This window comes from Uloborus diversus, chromosome 8 (genome assembly GCF_026930045.1).
Source record: "Uloborus diversus isolate 005 chromosome 8, Udiv.v.3.1, whole genome shotgun sequence".
Taxonomy (NCBI): Eukaryota; Metazoa; Arthropoda; class Arachnida; order Araneae; family Uloboridae; genus Uloborus; species Uloborus diversus.
The window spans coordinates 48,917,572-48,935,322 of record NC_072738.1 but is presented as its reverse complement, the minus strand read 5'-3'; the positions used below and the strand labels follow the sequence as shown (position 1 = coordinate 48,935,322).

The following is a 17,751-nucleotide window of genomic DNA, read 5'->3' as shown; positions in this document are numbered from 1 at the left end:
CCCTATTTCTCTATCACAGAAGTTGTGAAACATTTATCATAAGCGTTTTTGTAACTCTTACGGTGCTCCTATGGTTATGGGGCTTCTCGCGCAATTGCAACATTTGCTATGTTTAAAATTCGCCACTGCACGTCAAAACAAACTCGGGTGCAAGTTTTAAAAGGGTTTTTCAGCTCAATGTTTATGATTGTTTTGAACTCTATTTTTTACGACTATTTTTTTGTATTTCCGAGAACGCTTGCGTGCCCCTCATCCCGCTCCCTCAATTTCTGAAATTAAACTCTAGTTGTACTTCTTAGTTGCTTAAAACTAACACTATTCATAAAATTAGAGATATTTTTTTCAAGCTTTATCTATTGTTTAGGAAGAATTTAGAGCATTAATGTAAGAAATTGATTAAAGACGTTTTGAATGGTGACGTAATTCGGAAGTCAAAGGGAGTTTTGAATTTTTTCTTCAATAGTGCTGAAGTAGATTCAGAATCTCTCGAAGCGTTGGTGGTAGCGTTTCTGTACTAAAAGAATGAGGCCGAACTTGTGACCGAAGTTTAATGTTGTGAGTTACTCCAAAATCAGAGGGTGACCCTCCTAACCCACCCTCGTCGTTTCAAGTATTTCTTAAATAATTAGCGATTATTTATTTTGGTCGAGAAATATCATTTTGCGTATTTCTTAAACTTGTTTTACCTATATTTCGTAATGCGCCATCTTCTTTGCATCAATAATAGCGATCGATTTTTTTTCTGTTGTAAGTAACTATTTTTATGTATTTATATAAAATCAATGAATGAGTTATTTTCGTTTTCATCATATTTTTAATAATATGTTATAGAAAAGTTTCAAGGATTTTCTATTATGCAATTTTTTAAATTTCAGAAAATTATTGTTACTTTGAAAAGTTTAATTTGAACTTGTTTGTAGTGCTTCATGAAAGATTAAACAATCAATTTATACAAATACAAATACAAATGTGACGACCAGCAACAGGCTCTGGGCCCAGCTAGGCTGGTCCTAGTCAATTAATTAGTCCCCAATGAAGATCAATGGCCCTCTTAAAGCTATCTACTCCCTTGCTCATTACCGCCTCTTCCGGTAAGCTATTCCAAGTGCCCACGACCCTGCTAAAGTAGTAGTTTTTCCTGATTTCCAAGTTAGCCTGAGATTTAAATAGCTTAAAACAATGACCCCTTGTCCTGCTTTCCCCGCAAAAATTTAATCCATTTACATCTTTCATTTTGATAAATTTAAATAACTGAATCATGTCCCCTCTGACTCTCCTTTGCTCTAGGCTATACATGTTAAGCCTATTAAGTCTGGTATCATAATCTAAATCTGAGAGTCCCCTTACTAATTTAGTTACCCTTCTTTGAACCCTTTCCAATACAAAAATATCTTTCTTCAGATAAGGCGACCAGAACTGCACAGCATACTCCAAATGAGGTCTTACTAAACTCCTATATAAAGGCAGAAGAACTTTCTTAGATTTGTTTGAAATAGATCTATTGATGAACCCAAGCATTTTGTTGGCTTTGTTACTAGCAATACTGCACTGTTGACTAAACTTGAAGTCCTGATTTATAAAGACACCCAGATCCATAACATTTTCTGCCTGATTTATGACTGAACCCTGTAAACGATATCTCATACGCTTATTTCCATGACCTAAGTGTAGCACTTGACATTTCCCTACATTAACTGCCATACCCCATTTATCTGCCCACTTAGTAATATGATCTAAATCCTCTTGCAGCTGTTTTACTTGTTCTTCATTTTCGACAATCCCCATAACTTTTACATCGTCAGCAAAACAATTCATGCTTCCAGAAATATTTTCATTGATGTCATTCATAAATATAATAAACAAAAGAGGCCCTAAAACTGATCCCTGAGGAACCCCACTTAAAACATCACTCCAATTAGAATGATTTCCTCTCACAACTACTCTTTGCTTCCTACCAGTAAGCCAATTTCTTACCCAAAGTAAAGTTTTTCCTCCTATTCCAATGTCAGCTAACTTGCTGAGAAGAGCAACATGCGGTACCTTGTCAAAAGCTTTTTGAAAATCAATATAAACAACATTCACACATTTTTTGTTATCTAAAGCTGAGGTAACCTTGTCGTAGAAATGCAATAAATTAGTAGTACAGGATTTACCTTTCCTGAAACCATACTGCAAACTAGTCAACAGACTATTAGTCTCTACGAACATCATGATCTTAATTTTGATCAAAGTTTCGAAAATCTTACAAATCACCGAAGTCAAACTTACAGTTCTATAATTCCCAACAATACCTTTAGACCCCTTCTTGAAGAGTGGCGTTATGTTAGCCAGCTTCCAGTCCTCTGGCACCGTCCCCGAGTTATAAGAAGCATTGAAAATATTCAAAATAACATCCACTAATTCCTCTGCACATTCTACTAAAATTTTTGGATAAATATTATCTGGTCCCGGAGCTTTAGTTGCTTTAATCTTTTTCAAATGAAATAAAACCTCCTCCCTGGAAAATACAAAATCCTCAAGCTGTATAATAGCTTGTGTCTTGTTAGTGTCAACTGTTGAGATACAGTTATCGTTAAACACACTGGAAAAAAAAGTTATTTAGAACATTTGCAATATCCCTATCGTTTTGGATTAAATTTCCATACTCATCAACCAAAGGCCCAATTTGACTGTTTCGAGCTTTCCCAGAATTAGCGTAAGCAAAAAACCTCTTAGGATTCCCATCAATGTCATCTGCCAGCCTTTGCTCCAATTCTCTTTTCTGAATCCGTACCAAATACTTAAAATTTCGCCTTGCCTTACTATACTGGAGTCTCTCCGCACTCTGACCAGTTTCTTTAAACTTACGAAAAGTGGCTTGCTTATAATTAAGAGCTTCTTTAGTCTCCCTGGAGAACCACATGGGCCAAATTTTGGTACTAACACCTTTTCTCCTAAATGGAACATAGTCCCCAACGGTTTTAGCAAGTTTATCCTTAAATTCCGTCCATTGCTGATCTACGTCGCTATTTTCCAACCCTGACGAAATAACCTCTTTCAAGCTCTGCCTAAGTGCAACAAAATCAGTGTTTCTGAAATTGGGCACAAACCTAAAATTATCATCTTTGCACTCTTCAAATTTAACCCGGAACCTAATGCTGTTATGATCACTATCTCCAATATGCTCCCCTACACTCAACCCCTGAACAAAACTACCTATGTCACAAAAAACTAGATCCAAAATTGCCTCCTCTCGAGTTCCCTGAGTTACAACTTGATCTAAGAAACAGTCACCAATTACTTTTAAAAATTCCTCTTCTTTGCCATTACCAGAATAAAAATTATTCCAATCAATACCCGGAAAATTGAAATCCCCCATTATGATAACGGATCCCTTACTGGACATGTCACTAATAATACGGTACATCTGTTCATCTTGTCCCTGGTTTGAATTAGGTGGCCTATAAATGTTTCCAAACCGTAGCTTTTTGCCCTTACTGCTCATCAACTCCAGCCAAACCATATCAATATCAGTAGGCTTATCATTTATGACCAATTCATTGCAAATAAAATTGTCTCTAACATAAAATAAAACCCCACCACCTCTTTTACCTACTCTATCCTGTCTGAACAAATTATACCCAGCAATATGTAATAACTCTGCATCAGATTCGGTAGCCCATGTCTCTGTAATTCCAATAACATCCAACTTCTCATCCATAACTATGCTTTTCAATTCATCCATCTTGTTCCTAATACTGCGAGCATTGGTATAGAAAACTTTAAGCATGCCTAAGTTGCTTTTATTTAACACCCTGAAATTTCCTAAATTACAATTGTTAACATTACTACTCTTGTTCATCACTTTATTTCCATTTCTAGCAATACCCCAAAAAATTTCATTTTCTCGATACCTGATGCTTGAACCATGCCCCCCATTCCAACTTAGTTTTTTGACTCCGAAGCCCTTAAAATTAATCCACTAACCATTTTGACCCCTGTAGAGCTCAGATGCAGGCCATCCCTAGCAATCCAATCCCGTTTACAATGACTCCATACATCAATGAACCTGATACTGCGCTTTTCGCAAATTGACTTCAGTAGCAAGTTCATACACCTCGCACGTTGATTTAGCCAGCTCCTATGCACTCCATACCTGGGAAGCAAACCAACCACTTGGACATTCGTCGAAAAGCTGGTTGCTTTATCCAACAGGGATTCCCATTCCCTAGAAAACTCCTCATTTTTACTGTGGCCTACATCATTTGTTCCCACCCACAAAGTAACCATATCTTCCTTATTCAATACTCCCTTCTTTTCAGCAACCATATTAACGTCTTTTACCCGAGCCCCTGGTAAACAACACCTAGCCACCTTACGCTTTACTCTCCCAACTGTGTTACCCACCTCCCTTACCATAGAGTCCCCCAAAATTACACCCTTAGTTTCCCAATCTAACTCCTCACTTGAAACTTCCCCCTGAATCTCTGGAACATTTATACCCTCTACAACTGGCTTACACCCTAATGCTAACTGGGCTTCCAAAACTAGCATCTTAAGTCTTAAGTCTGAGAGTTCAGCACATTTAGTGCAAATATAATCCTCCTCAAAAACAGACTCATTTTCCCCCTTATACAGGCAGAACATATGACATAAATCACAAGAGATCCACCTGTCCCCCTTCCCACTCTTTACCTTTTTCATAATGCATATAACACCCATTTCTACTCAGTGAATATGTTCCAAAGGGCAAAACAGAAAGATAAAAATGCAAAAAAACACAGAATAAATACTAAAAACAGCAGTAAATAAACAGAGTTGCTACACCCAATAAAGCACACAAGATCAAAAACCAGGAGATCACCACATGTTAGGCTTAGCTCCAAAAAATGCAAAAACACTTCAAGAATACAATAACAGCAAAAATGAGCCCCCAAAACACAATAAAACTAAATTACATGATAAAGTGAAGTAAAAAAACCTAAAACTAGACAGTAATAATGAAAAATTATAGTAAGAAAACACTTATCAAATTAGCAGCAATAACACTCCCTGCATCACAGGCGTTCAATATTACGTGTGCAAACATCAGATCAAGTAGTATATGTATTCAGTTATTAACTTGGTGTAAATATTGAGTTTGTTTATTGTAGCTGCGTTTTAAGAACCTCGCTCTTTTCATGACTATTTCTTTTTTCCGCATAATTTATGTCACTGTTTTGCTTTTATAAAAAATGCAAACTTTTCTATTCATAAATTTTAAATAAGTATAAAAATATTCCTATTATGATTTAACATTGTAATTTATCTGTTACCTTTTTTGTTTAATTTGATGACTAAAAAAAGTCTGCGTGCAATCTTTCCACTTTAATTGTGTAATTTGTTGACGGTTTCATAGTTTTATTCTTAATTTTTTTTGAATGATTAAACAACATAATTTAATGTTTTTTAACTATGTTTAATGTACTTAAATCCATACATTATTACAATATTAATGAAATCTTAGTGTTCAATATATATGTTCAATTTAAAAAAAAAAACAAAAACAAAAACAAATCAATTGGTTATCAAACAGTCTCTTTGTTTTTCTTCTTTTTTTTTCTCTCTCTTGTTCTTTGTTTTCCATCGTACAGCAGTCAAAAAAGGAGAAGCATAACTACACCCTATACAGATTGTACGTATTACGATCCAAAAGTTCGGGGGACAAGCTGTATAATATCTTACCCAGAATAGTTCACATTACCGAAGCACATCCACCTTCAAAAGGTCACCTTGAGGGAGTATGTACTTCTTCTGTCAGTGTTCATATAACTTTTGGAAACACTCCTGGAAGCCATTTTTGCTAAGTTCTGTGATGCAGAAGAAAGCGGCGTCATTGATTTTTTTTTTTTTTTTTTTTGCTGGGAACAGGTAAAAGACACACGGAGCTAAGTTTGACGAAACGTTATGTTATTTGTTTGTCATATCAGAGTATTGACCAATCGAACCGTGCATCCTCAACATGAAAGTCGCCTTCTTCCCCACGATGAAATTAAAGCAGCAGCGCTAGAGGCCTTACAGGAGGTTGCGATAAATTTCTTCCAGGACTCCTTCTAAAAGTTATACGAACGTTGGCAGAAGTACATAGTCGTTTAAGATGACCATTTTGTTGATAGATCTACTTCGGTAATGTGAACAATTCAGGGTAATATTTTTTTAGGTACATATGAATGTACTCATAAAATAGAAATTTAGGTCGAAATCTGATTTTTTTTTTTTTTTTTTTGTGATTACAATTCATTATTCGTAGAAAGGAAGTAAGAAGAATTGAATCAATGAGTTAGGTTCCCAGACACACAGATTCTGGGTTAAATATCGATTTATTTAGTTATATCTATGTACACAACAACTATTCACATATGTACACGTTGATACCATATACGGTGCTCAGTCTTTCACGGTTTTTCTAAATCCACCTTGGGGACCCGGGCACTACTCTCCCGTTCGTAACAGTCCACCTTTACGACGGGCACAATCTCTCCCGTCTCTACAGTTCTCTTTCAGGATCACGGGCGCAACTCTCCCGCTCCTAAAGTTCAGTTCGGACCTCGCTTGGTCCCGTAGAAAAACCGGCAGCCTCCGCGACCGCAACTGTGTCGTTCTCTCTTCGGTCTTCTCCCCCTTCTCTCCGGTGGGTTCTATTTATAGGGGGTGCCTGACCTTCGGTCAACACGGAGGGCTAGGGGACGCACGTATGCAGTTTTTGGGTCTCGTAGCCCCTTCGCCCTGTCACGTACACACCTTCTAGGTCACGTATGTCGTGCCGACCTAGTCCTAGCCTGACACAATGATCCTTTAAATCCCTGACAAACTTATAAATTTATTTCTGTTAGATTTTTTTTGAGCAATCACGATTGCTTATTGTTCTCATTTGACTGTCCTTGACGTTACGCTGATTTTATTCCCTCCCCCCGACTCTGCAGCACTCCCGCCCACCGTCCTCCGCAAGCGCGACTCCTCCGATCCTGAGCAATGTCCCCCGAAATCCGCTTCTCCTGGTCGGTGGTGTCCATGTCCTACACACGCTCATATACACACACACACACACGCTTATGTGCATACACAAGTCTATGCACACACAAGTCTACACATGCACAAGAACTTACACACGCAGAGAAACACACACGCCTACGTGCATGCACAGGTCAACGCACACATAAGCCTTTACATGCATGCGCGCCTACACACACACACACAACTATACACACGTAACCGCCCAGGAGAATGGCAGGTTTGGGGGACAGGAGCAGTTTCTAGAAACAATAACTCCAATGAGTAGGGTCCTGTCGCAACTGGTGATTGCGAAAAACATAATTAAAAATATCAGAATTCAAATTATTTTTTTTTTACTTTTTTTTTTGCCATCGGCCATCGGCCATCGGCAATCGGCCATTTGAGGGAAACAATCGGCCATCGGCCATCGGCCATCTTTGAACAATCGGCCAACAATCGGCATCGGCCCATCGGCCAAAAAATGCCATCGGTCGAGCCCTAAAAAAAAGTTCCAAAAATCGCTACCAGGGGAAATTTTGGCTTAGAAAATGTGTATTACTGTGAACATTGAGATATTAAATGCTAACTGACAAAATATGCATCAATTTTGTTCACAAAATATGATTTTGACTAACAAATGATGTTCAATACGTCCAACATCGAGATTTTCCAGGTACTGCATACAATGCACAATATTTTCCACACATCCGGGGGTGGGGGAGGAGGATTAATTTCTCCTCCCTGTAACGTTATGTTATTCGAGTTTTCAAAATTGAGATATCGGAAACATGTCGTACACTGTAAAAAAATTCCGAAACATTACTGGTTATTTCCGTGGAACGTGTCGGGATTTCACACGTTTTCACCTACTTCCCCGTAAAAACAAGTATCTTCACAAAAAAGTTTCCTGAATCGCTATAAGTTGCACGCGTGCAGACTTTTCACTGTTGTGGAAAATATTTTTAGCAACCAGTTTAAGAATTGAATGAGCGTGTTTATTATGTGTATCGGTCTAAGATTGCTTACGGTCTGTCCAGATTGACTAAGCTCCCAATGAGAGCGAAAAAGTCAACGGATAGCTACAGCTTTGCAAGGCAGGAAGTGCAGGCAAGAGATAGGCTTGGTTCCTCCTTACATAGCTGTGGTCGTTCTGATTTTTATGGTTCTAATCAATTACACTAAACCTACTTAATTATTTTAGAAGGTTCTAGAGACATGACTGGCTTTAACAGGGGAGATTTCGCACTTCTTCAGAAAGGTTACTGAGTTTTCGCGAAAAACGTTCCTGGTTTTTCCAAGATTTGTTACTGGAAGAAAATAGGCACATCAGCTGCCTATTATTTTTCAGGAACGTTTCTGAATCGTTTTTACAGTGTAGAGATCCACAACACCGTAAAGAAATCCCCATGGCCAAACGTCACAAGGTGAAATATTGGGCGACCACAGGGACCACACCATAGGAAATGCATGAATAATAAATTTGTTATCAAAGACAGCGGGTATGACAACGCTGTGGGGCAATTGATTAAAGCTAGAGGTGGGCAATGTCATTCTTTTTAATGATCCGTTCATCAGAGAATCGTTCATTCTTTTGATCCGTTCATTCAACTCGTTCATTTGAATGACTTCGTACATTTAAAAATAGTTACAGGTGATCTCTCTGCGCGAAATACTCACGGACATTCGAAATGTTTCATTAGATCAGTAATATTCTTTGGACGAAAAATAACTTAAACCATCTAAAAGCAAGAAAAGATGTCTATGAAAAATTAATCAAAAAATATTATATTTGGAGTCAGATGTAGAACATTTAGACAAGTGCAATTAAGCTGCTTCTTCGTCAGTGGGTGGGAGCAGCATACCTTAAAACAGGGCTCTCCGATCCGCGCGCCAAATCCGACCCGCGAGCATATTTTTCCCAGCCTGCGAGAAGTTTACAAATTGAAAAAAAAGTTTTATTGGATAATATATTTCTTTTTAAGCATTTTAGAGGAAAACTTAGCTAAGAAAATCTCAAAAACCACTCCTAAGCATGATCTTAACAAGAATGGAGCAAGAAGGGGCAACTGCCTTTTGCCTAGAGGAAAGATATATTCTCAACTTCATAACATTGAATGCAACGACGAGTCACATGAATAAGCTTCGCGGGCCAGATACGGCCCGCGGGCCGTAGGTTGGGTACCACTCTACTTGAAACATAGTAAAAAATACTGAAGATATAAAAAGAATAGAAATGCAAGAAATACTTTTTTTGTTTTTAAATGCCAATACATTAGTCAATTCAATACTGTTTAAGGCTTTCACGGCCGGCGTCAATATGAGGAGATAACATTTCCGGGCTTATTGACCGTGGTCTAATTGGAGTAAAAATTCCAGACGTTTCGGCTTGCTTTGCTGCAGCCATCATCAGTGGTTTGAGTTTGGTGAGACGTCTCACCAAACTCAAACCACTGATGATGGCTGCAGCAAAGCAAGCCGAAACGTCTGGAATTTTTACTCCAATTAGACCACGGCCAATAAGCCTGGAAATGTTATCTCCCCATATTAGTCAATTCAGTTTAATTTTGTTTAAACTCTCAACAATTATTGATCTTAAAACCCTTTTTTAGACATGCTTTGTTTTTGCGATTTGGACATCTATCCATTTCTTCATTTTAAATAATCAAAGATATTTAAATCAAACAAAAATTTATATTTGTACACATCTTACCTTGGTATTGAGTTATTAACATGTTCAGGATATTTTGATGCAAATTGAATCCTTAAAACTGATTAGTTGTGCTCCGAAATTCCAAAAACTTCGAAAAAATAGGGATATTCATAACAGCATGCTTCCTGAATCACAGTCTAGAAATTTATCCATAAATTATACTGTTCTTCAACAGGCTGAGGCTGGATCACGTTTTTTACGAATTCAAAACTTGCGCAGCAGAAGCTTCAATAAAGGTAAATTAATAAGGTTGAAGCAGAAATCGACAAGTTCAAGAACACAAATTCTGAAGGAATCCTACAGAACCTCAAGCAACGAAGCATATTCTAATGAATGAGAGGTTTTAAGTTTTCTCACAGATTACGCAAGAGAAGCATGCGCATGAGAGAAGAAAAAAAAATCTGCTTCCTGTGACAGTATCAAGATAACTTCCGAATCTGAGAAACTATTATGCAAGTAAATTGTTAACTACAGAGATCCGAAATTTCTTGAAATTTTTTTAAACAGATTTTCTTTTTTCTCATTTGCTCGAAAACAGTTAACATTCGCGATCAAGCTTGCAGCGTCAAAGCGTTCCGACAGATCGTTAATGTAACAATTAAGCAGGAGTCCGAGTAGAAAAAAAAATGAGGGTCGAATTTCTAGAAAGCGATGACAGCGATGATAATGCGAATCTCACAGTTTGGGGATTCACTGAGACTCACTGCGAGAGAGACTTCACGTCTAGCAGCCACGCAAATGACGAGATCATGTTTCGCAGATGGCCTTCAGATTTCGTATGAAACGCTGCTAGCGTTGTCGATGAGAAATAAAATATCTTGATCCGACCGAAAATTATGTATCAAAAGTTTGTTTCGTTACCTTTAATTTCAATTAACATTCTAAGATAAAAAGGAATGTACAAGGTAGGGCAATGATTACTATTATTCTAAGCTCTATTAATGAGAATTAAAAGCATCTTGTTTTCTATCTCTGTCTGAGATACTTTTTATGCTGCACAAAGAAGTGCTGCTTTTGTACTGAAGAACGAAGTAACATTTCGTTGAAATGGTTTTACCACGAGAGGTCACTGTGTATTTCCTTATTCGGCAAATTTTATCTGACGATTCGGCAAAATTATCATCATTTGGAGGAATTTGGAGTTTCATTCGGAAAAGTTATCATCATTAAATTTGTAGTTCCATTCTGCAAAATTATCATCATCCGGTGAAGAAAGGAGTTCATTCGTCAAAATTTTGAGTTACATTCGGCAAAGTTATCATCGTTCGGCGAATTTTTTACTACCATTAGGGAAAATTATCATCATTCGGCAAAATTTGGAGTTCTATTCAGCAGAATTATCACCATTCGTCAAAATTATCTTCATTCAGAAAAATTCGGAGCTCCATTCGGCAAAATGTTGAATTTCCACCCTCCCAATAATTTAAAATCAGGGTTTTACTTTGGATATATGAATCGTAGTTAAGAAATAAACTTTTAGATGGTTAGTATTCGTTATGTAGTTAAACGCGGTGTTTTACAAAAGTACTACTGCCATTGCTTAACATTCTTGGAATGTAAGAAAAACTCAACGGATATAATTTATTTTTTTTGTATTTTCTTCTTGCAAATGAAATATGAATAAAAAATGAAAAATGAAATAAGATCTCACGTTCTTAAATAATGCCTGGTTGCCCAAGGAAGCAGTCGCCTATAGTGTATGTTTTATGGGCTTTATAAAGAAGTGTTGCTTTTGCATTGAAGAGCGAAGAAGCATCCCGTTTAAGTGGTTTTACTAAGCAAATAGAAATCGTAACGAAGAAAAAGAAATTTAGAATCCGTTTAGTAGTTAAACACTTTTTTGTTAGAGGATTACAAGCATTGCTTTGCTTTTTCAGAGGTGCCTATCTCCCACAAGAGCAAGAGCCCCCCTAATACAACGAAGCCCCCCCAAATCGGGAGCCCCCTCCAAAAGGAAAAAAATACTACTGAAAACACCCCCCTAAAATTTTCAGTGGCACAGTCTGCATGACCCCCCCCCCCCAGGTGGGCACCCCTGGCTTTTTTAGACTGTAAGGATAACGTTTGGTATGTATGAGTATATTCTTTTAACTTTACGTTTTGCAAATAAAGTATCACAAGAAGAAAGACGGAGACAATTTTTTCGGGCAGTTAAATATTGCTTGGCAGTAAAAGGGAGCAGCTAGTAATCTTTAATCAAATGTGGACTTTTACCGCTTCATAAAGAAGTATTGCTTTTCCATTGAAAAACGAGGAAAAGTCTAGTTAGAATGACTTCACTTCGTAAGTACAAACTGTAACAAGAAATAAAAACTTGGCTACAATCTTTTATGTAGTTTAACTCTGCTTTTTGCAACTGAATTTCAAGTACTGCTCATCTTTCTTAGGATGGAAAAAAAAACTAAAAATATTAGAGTATTTTTCATCTTTACTTTGCGCAAATAACCACTTAAAAACGAAGTTCCACTGAAAAATGAAAGTTCTGAAAAGTCAAACATTGTTTCGCTGCAGAAAGAAAATAAGTGTTGCTACGTCTGCTTGAAATGAGAGAAATTATTTCTAGAAATGTTGGCATAGATATTTTTTGCAGTTTGTTTCACAAATAAAATGAAGTTTAGAAACGAAAGATGGTTATTAATCGTCTTGCAGTGAAAAAAATATGTTCTTGTCTTCAAAAAAAGGTGCTTTTTTCTGTTTTCACTGGAAGTTCCAGAAAGATTACTTTGGTACTCTGTGAAAAAGAAATAAAAACTATGAAAGGACGTAGCCGGCTATACATCAGGAAAGAGATCCATTGCAAAGGTTGTAGAAAGAGTTAAGAGTTTCTGTTTATAGTGAGAATTAAAGCAACATCTTATTTTCAATTCTAATGCACTAAAAAATAGAATACGTGTAACTTCAAAAGGAAGGAGCTAAAAGAAAAAAAAAACATTTTGATTGGAATCGCGTTTCCTCGCGCTGCTATGTTTAATAATGGGATTGAAATAAATGTTGCAAAGGATTTCGAAAGAGTGTTTCTGTTTTTTTTGGGGGGAAATTAAAGCAATGTCTTATCTTCAATTCTAATGCACTTTTTTATGTAAGTAAAATGTTACTTCAAAATGAAAGAGCGAAAAGAAAAAAAATAATTAAAACAACAATAATAATAACCGTTTTGCCTGGAATCGCCTTTCCACGTGCTGTTATGTCTAATGGGATAGAAGTAAATCATCATAAATAGTCGGATAAATATATATGCCATTCCTATCTTTGACAATAAGACAATTTTGATTTGCAGCTATTAATTATTAAGTAGTGCAACGGTTTTTTTTCTATCGCAAGATGGGCCAAACTTGTTCTGGAAGTTGAGAGAATAATTTTTTTTCCCAAGGGAATATTTATTCATAACTTGGACAATTAATTTATTAGCACAATGAAGCACTACCCGTTATTATTGTGCTTGAAGCAAACCCCTTTTAAGTGCAGGTGGACGATGGCGGTATTTGCAGTTTGGGGACTCTCTATAAAATATTTCAAGAGACTCGGTTCAAAAATTAATTTGGGTAGACGGCAGAGAGAACCAAAGGAGTGTAAATTGGATAACTTAAAGTTTTGAGCAGAACGCGTGTTAAGCAGGACTGCCAGGGTTTGCGCCCCCCCCTCCCCCCAAGCTTTTGGATTTTAAATATAGATCTTTGGTTCTCAGAAGTTTGCTTGAAATTCTTGGGTTTCGAGCTTTGTTGATGAAGACGATACATTTATTAAATATTTGGACTATAAAATATAAAATGTTCACTAAAATACTCATTAGTCAAGCAATTCGAAATGGAGGTTCCTTTTCATTCACAAGCTGTTACTATGTGGAAAGATTGCATTGGGAGAGACAAATAAACAAAATAATAATAATTTGAATTTTGACATCTTGAATTGAAATTATGTTTTTCACAATCACGGGTTATGATAAGACCCTACTTGTTGGATTTCTTTTTCAGCTCCTGTTCCTCGAAATTGACTTTTTTTGTACCCGACCCTCTCGACTTCACACAATTCTCTTTAGACAAAAACAGCAACTTGCACACAATAAACCTCCATGAACATGTCCTTTATTGTGTAGGTGCGTGCGTGCGTATGTACGTGTGTGTAGGCATGTGTGTGAATGTGTATGTACAATGTAGGCGTATGTGAGTGTGTGTGTGTAGGCGTATGTGAATGAGTGTGTGTGTGTGTGTGTAGGCGTGTGAGTGTGTGTGTGCAGGCGTGTTGTAGGCGTATATGTGAGTGTGTGCAGGCGTATGTAAGTGAGTGTGTGTGTGTAGGCGTATGTGAGTAAGTGTGTGTTGGGTAGGCGTATGCGAGTGTGTGTCTGTGTGTAGGCGTATGTGTGAGTGTGTGTGTGTGTAGGCGTATGTGTGAGTGCGTGTGTGTAAACGGATGTGTGAGTGCGTGTGTAGACGGAAGTGTGAGTGCGTGTGTAGGCGTATGTGTGTGTGTGTGTAGGTGGGTGTGTGAGTGTGTGTGTATGTGTAGGCGTGTGTTTGAGTGAGCATTTTTAAGCACACGAGATATTAATATTTTTAAGATAAAAAACAAAACAAAAACAAAACAAAACAGGAACCACATTATGACGATCTTCAGTTTCATGTACAATGAAATGATGTTACCAATACATGAATCCAGAAACGCATCGAAGAATATTTCTCAATAGACGGCGAAAGCTATATTTATTAATTTACTGGTCAGAGAATGTTTATCGCTTTATTACGTCTGCGCTGCTGCAACGATGGCGAGATATAATCAGGGGATCAGATCCCACTAAATGAAAAGGAAAGGATCACAAGATGGAATAAATAAATGAGAAGAGCTAAAAACAGAAACTGCGCACCCTTTTGATTTAACATTGCAGAATATATAAAGTGAAATGATGAGAGTAATCAGGAAAAAAAAACATAAAGTTACAAAAACTCTACAAAGTATTACGTTTACCTTGAAAGAAAATATTTTCCTCATCATGTTCAAGAATGAGCTGAGTAGCAGACGATATAAAATGCAAAATGAATAAATAATGGAGTGACAAGAATATCGTCCTGAGCTAAAGAAGCGTACTTTCTGAAATTACAGACAATGGCACCCCAGTGGGAAGTCATGGGACATCACTGCGACCTCCCAAAAATTTCCTTATTCCGCAAATTTCGTCTGACGATTCGGAAAAATTATCATCATTCGCCAGAATTTGGAGTTCCATTCGACAAGTTGAGAGTTTTCGTCCTCCCCCAAAAATAACTTCAGGGATCCCCTGATGACAATATATATTTTTTAACACTAGCTGTTACAATTTGTGAGGTGGAGCACTACAACTAGGCAAATACAATTAAGCTGTTTCGAAAAAAAGCTCTAATGTTTTTTCGCGATTTTTGGAGAATCTGAAGACGAGTAGCAATGAAAGTAGACATACTGACTTGCCTAATTTTTGCTCTAATTTTACAATCCTGATGTGCTGAACAACTAGGTATGTGAGCTTGTCTTGCTCTAATTATTTTTTTCTTCAGATGATCAACTTATCTAGTTCTGAAAATTCTATTATTTAGCGAATGTGAAAAGTCTACGACAGTTCCCCAGTTGTGGAGTAGCCCTAATGGAATTTTTCTTTGCAATCATCCATATTTTGTCAAATTAGTAGTTACCCAGTTGTAGTAACTCGTCCCACGAAATGTCGAAATCCGTGTTACTTTCAATGACACTCCTCATGGTTAAAATTATGCATCAGAACAAAACAAAGTTTTCTCATTCGAAGAACAATGCATTTGTAAATGCGCATTCAAAATAAATAAATAAATAAATAAATAAATAAATAAATAAATAAATAAATAAATAAATAAATAAATAAATAAATAAATAAATAAATAAATAAATAAATAAATAAATAAATAAATAAATAAATAAATAAATAAATAAATAAATAAATAAATAAATAAATAAATAAATAAATAAATAAATAAATAAATAAATAAATAAATAAATAAATAAATAAATAAATAAATAAATAAATAAATAAATGAATGAATGAATGAATGAATGAATGAATGAATGAATGAATGAATGAATGAATGAATGAATGAATGAATGAATGAATGAATGAATGAATAAATAAATAAATAAATAAATAAATAAATAAATAAATAAATAAATAAATAAATAAATAAATAAATAAATAAATAAATAAATAAATAAATAAATAAATAAATAAATAAATAAATAAATAAATAAATAAATAAATAAATAAATAAATAAATAAATAAATAAATAAATAAATAAATAAATAAATAAATAAATAAATAAATAAATAAATAAATAAATAAATAAATAAATAAATAAATAAATAAATAAATAAATAAATAAATAAATAAATAAATAAATAAATAAATAAATAAATAAATAAATAAATAAATAAATAAATAAATAAATAAATAAATAAATAAATAAATAAATAAATAAATAAATAAATAAATAAATAAATAAATAAATAAATAAATAAATAAATAAATAAATAAATAAATAAATAAATAAATAAATAAATAAATAAATAAATAAATAAATAAATAAATAAATAAATAAATAAATAAATAAATAAATAAATAAATAAATAAATAAATAAATAAATAAATAAATAAATAAATAAATAAATAAATAAATAAATAAATAAATAAATAAATAAATAAATAAATAAATAAATAAATAAATAAATAAATAAATAAATAAATAAATAAATAAATAAATAAATAAATAAATAAATAAATAAATAAATAAATAAATAAATAAATAAATAAATAAATAAATAAATAAATAAATAAATAAATAAATAAATAAATAAATAAATAAATAAATAAATAAATAAATAAATAAATAAATATGTGGCGATGATTGAAACGTTGATTACCTTTGGACTAGCTCTGCGTGTTCCGAACTCTATGAACTTACGTGATCAGAGCAGCAGCTGTACAACGAGATAAACCCCATTTATCTTTACCAGCAACTTTTTTTGATAGTTTAAAACCATTCAATTTTAATTTTACATTCAGAAGATTCCACCCCGTAAATGTATGTTGTTGATGTATATCTGATGTGATGTTATCAACTGCTAAAAAAGACAAGGCGAGGTTGCCCTACTTATGACGCTTACATCGTTTTCCTATCAATTTAGAAGGCCTGATGTTTCTGTAAATTACAAATGCGAAGAATTTTAACAGAAAAATTGCATTGTTAAAGTACAGTGTTTCAATATGCATTAAAAAAAAAGTAATCCTCTTATATATATAATAGCCGATGATCGAGTAACGCGCGTGTTTCAACAATGAAACTCGTGCCACGACATGATAATTTGATGATATGTTTTGATAATGTTTAACTAGCAGGAAAAGGCTTTATCGTGACAAGGCTGAACTCGATCCGGTACTTAACTGTCTCACTGGTAAGACTGTCATTTCAGGGGAATGAAGAAACTGGTCAACAATGAACGCTACCTACTGGAGTTTAGGGTTCATCCACTGGAGTTAGGGTTACAATTTCAACTATCAAAATATCACCAAACAGGCAATGGCTTCGTTCAAATGTAGAGGCAATTTTCACCCGTCATATCTTGATGGGCGATTTCTAGCAAAAAAATAAATAAGAAACAGGAAATACAAAGTATGCTGCAATGATTGAAACGTTGATTACGTTCGGGCTAGCTCTGCATATGCTGAACTCTGTGAACTTATTAGAGTAGCAGCTGTACACATATAGCGAGCTGGACACCATTCATCTTCATTAGCAACTTTTTTCCTAGTTTATTAAACCATTTAATTTCGATATTAGATTCAGTTGGTTCTACCTCATAATGAATCGTTCATGTTGCTGATGCATATCTGATGTGATGTCATAAAAATTAAAACAGGCAAGATGAGATTGCTCAATTTATGACGCCAACTATTCATCATCTAGCACATAACAGACAGATAATCAATAAATCATTCCTCCGATAGCATCTCATCGCAAATAGAAGTACAGAATACTGA

At 34.9% G+C, this 17,751-nt stretch overlaps 1 protein-coding gene across 1 annotated transcript in view; it reads right to left on the bottom strand.

Moving 5' to 3' along the window:
* LOC129228351 (soluble guanylate cyclase 88E-like) overlaps nt 1-17,751 on the bottom strand; it is a 173,237-nt gene that overhangs the window by 33,158 nt on the left and 122,328 nt on the right. The gene's annotated exons all lie outside the window — the stretch shown is intronic.